Raw genomic sequence first — 6,888 nt, 5'->3', positions numbered from 1 at the left:
GAAATTGAAAAAGGTCATCACCGTAACACACCAGCCACTCAGAGACTGTGTCCTACATGTCATGAAAATATAGAAGATGAATTCCACTTTGTTATGAAATGTCCTACCTACAGTAAAGAGAGAGAAACATTTTGTTGTTTAAGAATATTAGAACCAAAACACACATCTCTCTCGCTGGTACAGAAAGCGATATTTTCCATGTATTGCTCTCATGTTCAACTCATATCCGTCTACGTAGGCCAGTTTCTTTATAATGTATTCCAAATGCGAGACCAGATTAATCATACATAACTGTACTGTTATCGATGTGTTTTGTTGTTGGTTGTATGTAGCCTCTTAGTACTATTGTCTGTATAGCTATTAGTTGTTATCAATTGCCATACATTGTACCCTGTGCGATTGTTGAGCAATAAAATTCATTCATTCATTCATTCATTCATTCATTCAGTCATTCATTCATTCATTCATTTGACCTCTTGACATGTTAGCATACTTAAGCCGCATGACTAAGGAAAGCAACAATGGAGTAAATATCACAATATTTAAAAGTCAATATTCCGCTGCATTACCATGCAACGTCGCTAGTAGGTCCACATCTGACACCTTTGTCATGGTTTTAATAGGAATCAGAGCTCGGGTCACGAAGAAGTCATTCTCCTACGCTGAGGGATCACAGTAGTGTCGAAACTCCTTGTGCAAGTTGTGGTCACAGGCAGTCAGCTAGTGCCATCGAGTACCGTGCGTAGGAGGAGGGAGGAAGTGCACTTGGCCACGCACTTTGAAAACAAGAACACAGGTGCGATCTTCTTCATGTGACTTGCTGCTACTAACAAGGGGAGTGGTCATGGTCATGGTCATGGTCATGGTCATGGTCATGGTCATGGTCATGGTCATGGTCGATCAGGACGATAACTTAACTCAGGTGTGACCTAGAAGGATCTACAAGCACAGTGAGAAAGTTTTATGACCGTCCTCTAGCATTTCTCCAGAAAAGCTGGCCGTAAGAACAAGGATAACGTCTTATCTATGCATCAATTTATTCGATTTGTGCTCGCCACATCTGCTCGGAGATTAACACAATTACGCCACTCTCCTTACCAAATAAATTACACAGATAGGCAGGAGGCATTCTCCAGACAGTTTTTTAATAGGGTTCGGGTGTTTCTATCGCGATTTCTTTTTTGTCAGATTTCTTTTTTGACTGGTGGCCAAAAAGAGAACATGAAAAAAGAAAGAAAGGAAAGCCCGGCTACTAATCGCTTGAAAACGTAAAAAAGACAGCCGAGTTTAACCTCTGCTGGAGAATAAAGAGGATTTCCTCTATACAATGACCACCTTATCTCTGGAGCTACAGGCAGATTTACCAGTGGCACAAGATAGGTATCAAAGCTGGCCAATGAGTATAGCAGGCCAAAGGGAGCCAAACACACTCCTTGGCCGCTTCACTCCTCTGGCGCATGGCGGTGTTTGATACTATGTAATAGTTAAGTACTGAGTATCTTATGCTTTCCCCCACGTGCTGCTACCTTGTCGTGGTGGGGATGCTTGAGTGCCTTTAGGATCCTGTGGGCTATACCGGCGGGGGCTCCCATGCCCCTGGCAGGTCTAACCAAGCCGGGCAGGCTACGGGTGAAAGGCCAGACGAAGGGCAGTGCAACTCTTTCTTTCTCTCTACACTTCACCGCCATGGCTATATGGCTGCAGTTTAGTTGTGGCCAGGATGTTATGTTCTGCATCCCTCCTGGCACAACACGGCTGAACCGAGAGGGAGGTTGTGGAGCTTGGGCAACCCACAGCCTCTGGCTATTCTCCCCCTTACCTTCTGCTCTACTTGCCCAGGACTCAATGGCTCTACCTTTCTTCTTAACCAAAGACCTGCGGCGATGGGCGAGTGGTGACGGTGGCAGGTGTAAGATGGTGCTGGAAGCTGCTAGCCACGGACCCGCACGTAGGCGGTCAGGATTGGATGGTCGTTCTGCTGTCAACATGAGGCAAGGGCAGGGTTCGGCAGCCGTCCTGGCGACGGAGCAGCCCTTTTCAGGGACAGCACTGCTCCCCCCTAAAGGGGAAGGGTCTAGAAAAGGTGACCTAAAGAAAGCTTGTCTCAGCTCATCCTGTCAGCGCACCGTAGCTGTCTGGACATCTAATACTGCGGTCGAGAACAGAGACAATATGCATCAAAGCACAAACAAAAGAAGACAATGCTCTGTGTTGGAGCCTGGAACGTCAGAACCCTGATGGACAGAACAGACTCTGACCGACCAGAACGACGTACAGCTCTCGTAGCACGTGAGCTACAGCGATACAACATTGACGTTGCTGCGCTGAGCGAAACACGCTTGGCGGACACAGGGGAGGTAACCGAGTCTGGTGGCGGATACACATTCTTCTGGTCAGGAAAGTGTCAGGACGAACCCAGAGAATCCGGGGTTGGCTTTGCCATCCGGACCTCACTTGTGAGAAAGCTAGAAACCCTTCCCAAAGGAATCAATGACCGCCTTATGGTGATGAGGCTACCCCTGAAAGGGAATACTCAGTTGACCCTCATCAGCGCATATGCCCCTACCATGAGCTATGCCCAGGAACAGAAAGAACAATTCTATGAGAAGCTTGCACACTTAGTGCATACCGTACCCAAACATGACAAGATGCTGCTCATGGAGGACTTTAATGCTCGCGTGGGCAGCGACTGTGAAGCATGGCCAGGTGTCATCGGACCCCATGGCATAGGGAGGGAGAACTCAAATGGCCAAATGCTCCTTACACTCTGCTCTGAGCACGGCCTCACAGTCACAAACACCCTGTACCAACTACCGGACATTCACAACGCCACTTGGATGCATCCCCGCTCAAAGCGATGGCACCAAATAGACTTCATAATAACAAGACGACAAGACATCCGTGATGTGCGCATCACCAGGGCAATGAGAGGAGCAGACTGCTGGACTGACCACACGCTGCTGCGATCAAAGCTCTCTTTCTCAACTGCAAAGGCAGACCGTAAACATATGAGGAGGAAAGACAGCACGAAGAAGAAGCTTGATGTCTCAAAACTTTCACATGTGGAAACAAAAGAGGCGCTAGCAAGAAACCTCAGGAAACAGATCAAGAAACTGCCAGCTGAAAGTAACCCAGAGAAAGCATGGGGCAACTTTCGCAAAGTAATGTTTGACACATCCGAACGCACATTAGGTCACACAAAGCGTAAACACCAGGACTGGTTTGATAACAATAATGAAGAAATCACCAGCCTTCTGAAGGAAAAACAAGAAGCGTTCACACGGTGGCTGAATGATAAAAACTCCACTGCAAAGCTTGATCACTTGAGACACCTCAGGAGTAAAGTTCAAGTAGAACTCAGAAGAATGAAGGACAAGTGGTGGGAGTCCAAGGCGGCAGAACTGCAACAGTATGCAGACGAACACAACACAGGAATGTTCTTCTCAGGTCTGAAAGCAGTGTATGGTCCCTCGTCCAATGCCATGGCACCCGTTCGCTCAGCTGATGGTACTCTCCTCACAGAGAAGAGCGACATAACCGAGCGCTGGAGACAACACTTCAGCCAGCTGCTCAACAGACCTTCCAATATCGACCAACAGGCAATCCAGGACATGCCGCAGCGACCACTCTTGGCTTTTCTGGATGACCCTCCAAGCCTGGAAGAAACCCAGAAGGCCATTAAGCAACTCCAAGGAGGAAAAGCACCTGTGCCAGATGGCATACCCCCTGAGGTCCTCAAAGAGGGAGGAGATGCTGTCACAGCCAAACTGACAGAACTGATGCAAATGTTCTGGAAGGAGGGATCGGTGCCGCAGGACTTTAAGGACGCCAACATCATTCATCTTTACAAGCACAAGGGAGACAGAGCAGCATGCGATAACCATAGGGGAATCTCGCTGCTGAGTGCTGCTGGAAAAGTCATGGCCCGCATTGTCCTCAATCGCATCACGCAGCACCTGCTGGACGACGTGGTGTCAGAAAGCCAGTGCGGTTTCAGAAGTAACAGAGGAACCATAGACATGGTATTTACACTTCGCCAAATCCAGGAAAAGTGTCGCGAACAAAATCAGAACCTGTACATCATGTTTGTGGACTTAACCAAGGCGTTCGACACAGTCAGCCGAGAGGGCCTGTGGTCAATCCTGTCCAAACTGGGCTGTCCCCCAAAGTTTGTCAGCATCATCAGGTCATTCCACGATGGGATGATGGCCCGTGTTGTGGGAAACGGCACAGTATCTGACTCATTCCCTATCACGAATGGAGTAAAACAGGGCTGTGTTATGGCACCCACACTTTTCAGCCTCATGTTTGCAACCATGCTGTTCAAGGCACTCTCTGCGACAGATGCCGGGATAACCATCCGCTACAGATGCGACGGGCGGGTCTTTGATCTACGGCGTCTCAAAGCAAAAACCAAGGTGCTGGAGGCCCTGGTGAGAGACTTCCTCTTTGCAGATGACTGCGCCCTTGCTGCTCTCAGCGAACCGGACCTGCAAGAGCTCGCTAACTGCCTGTCAACAGCCAGTAAAGCCTTCGGGCTAACAATTAGCCTGAAGAAGACAGAAGTGATGCTTCAACCTGCGCCAGGAGTGTCACTAGCAGCTCCTCACATCATGATAGAAGGAACAGAGCTAAACAGTGTAGAGAGCTTTACCTACCTGGGAAGTACACTGACCTCATCCTGCAGCACAGACAAGGAAGTGTCCAACAGGATTGCGAAAGCCGGCTCCTCCTTTGGTAGGCTCTGGAAGCGGCTGTGGGGTGAACGTGGCATCAGACTTCAGACAAAGCTGGCAGTTTACAAAGCAGTTGTTGTCACAGTGCTACTCTACAGCTGTGAAACCTGGACACTGTACAAAAAGCAGCTGAAAGCTCTGGACAGATTTCACCTCCGCTGCCTGTGTTCCAGGAATATGTGTCTCCCCAGGAAAATCAGTCCCCCTCATGCCATTGGTCCAATTTGAGGCCGGTGGGCGTGGCCTAAAAGTACGAAAGCCCACAGCAACAAAGACTATTATATGCTATATTTCAACATTGAAAGCTGTTTTTAATGTAACGCACATCTTAAACTTGAATGTTTAAAGAACAAACATACTTTTTGTAGTGATTGAAAGAAGGGGGCCCATTTTCCCGGGCAGATTAGATTTTCGGTGCCCTTAGATCTTCCGATGCCCACCCTTTTTTTCATCTTGAAGACATGTCTCGTAATACAGCATTAAAAAGATATGAACGTTCAGTGAACGAAAAAGGCTCATTAGTTTGGCATTTGTAGGGATTCCAGGTTAACATATCCCCAAAGGTACTCGGGATTAATGTCCCCTCAACTAAAAGTCAACTAGTCTCACTTAGGTCAAATTTAAAACATGTTTTTCGACTTTTTGGCCATCGAATGCATTACGGGTGATTGGGGACATATTTCCCGAGGGTAACCGACTGAATGACTATAACAGATGAATGGGTACACATTTTCCTAGGATATTCTGTCCCCTCACTTAATGTATAACAGATGAATGGGGACACATTTCCCCGGGATTTTCTGTCCCCTCGCTGAATGTGTTACAAGAATGGGGACACATTTTCCCGGGATTTTCTGTCCCCTCACGGAATGTAAAACAGATGAATGGGGACACATTTTCCTAGGATTTTCTGTCCCCTCACTGAATGACTACAACAGATGAATGGGGACACATTTTCCTAGGATTTTCTGTCCCCTCGCAGAATGTATTACGAGAATGGGGACACATTTTCCTAGGATTTTCAGTCCCCTCGCTGAATGTATTACGAGAATGGGGACACATTTTCCTAGGATTTTCTGTCCCCTCGCTTAATGTATTACGAGAATGGGGACACATTTTCCTAGGATTTTCTGTCCCCTCGCTTAATGTATTACGAGAATGGGGACACATTTTCCTAGGATTTCCTGTCCCCTCACGGAATGTATAACATATGAATGAGGAAACATTTTCCCGGGATTTTCTGTCCCCTCGCTTAATGTATTACGAGAATGGGGACACATTTTCCTAGGATTTTCTGTCCCCTCACTGAATGACTACAACGGATGAATGGGGACACATTTTCCTAGGATTTTCTGTCCCCTCGCAGAATGTATTACGAGAATGGGGACACATTTTCCTAGGATTTTCTGTCCCCTCACTGAATGACTACAACAGATGAATGGGGACACATTTTCCTAGGATTTTCTGTCCTCTCGCTTAATGTATTACGAGAATGGGGACACATTTTCCTAGGATTTTCTGTCCCCTCACTGAATGACTACAACAGATGAATGGGGACACATTTTCCTAGGATTTTTTGTCCCCTCACGGAATGTATTAGAGGTGAATGAGGAAACATTTTCCCGGGATTTTCTGTCCCCTCGCTTAATGTATTACGAGAATGGGGACACATTTTCCTAGGATTTTCTGTCCCCTCACTGAATGACTACAACAGATGAATGGGGACACATTTTCCTAGGATTTTCTGTCCTCTCGCAGAATGTATTACGAGAATGGGGACACATTTTCCTAGGATTTTCTGTCCCCTCGCAGAATGTATTACGAGAATGGGGACACATTTTCCTATGATTTTCTGTCCCCTCACTGAATGTATTACGAGAATTGGGACACATTTTCCTAGGATTTTCTGTCCCCTCACGGAATGTATTACAGGTGAATGAGGAAACATTTTCCCGGGATTTTCTGTCCCCTCGCTTAATGTATTACGAGAATGGGGACACATTTTCCTAGGATTTTCTGTCCCCTCACTGAATGACTACTACAGATGAATGGGGACACATTTTCCTAGGATTTTCTGTCCTCTCGCAGAATGTATTACGAGAATGGGGACACATTTTCCTAGGATTTAGTCCCGTGCGTACGTAATATGATC

This window comes from Branchiostoma floridae, chromosome 3 (assembly GCF_000003815.2).
Source record: "Branchiostoma floridae strain S238N-H82 chromosome 3, Bfl_VNyyK, whole genome shotgun sequence".
NCBI lineage: Eukaryota > Metazoa > Chordata > Leptocardii > Amphioxiformes > Branchiostomatidae > Branchiostoma > Branchiostoma floridae.
This window is presented reverse-complemented; position numbering follows the sequence as displayed.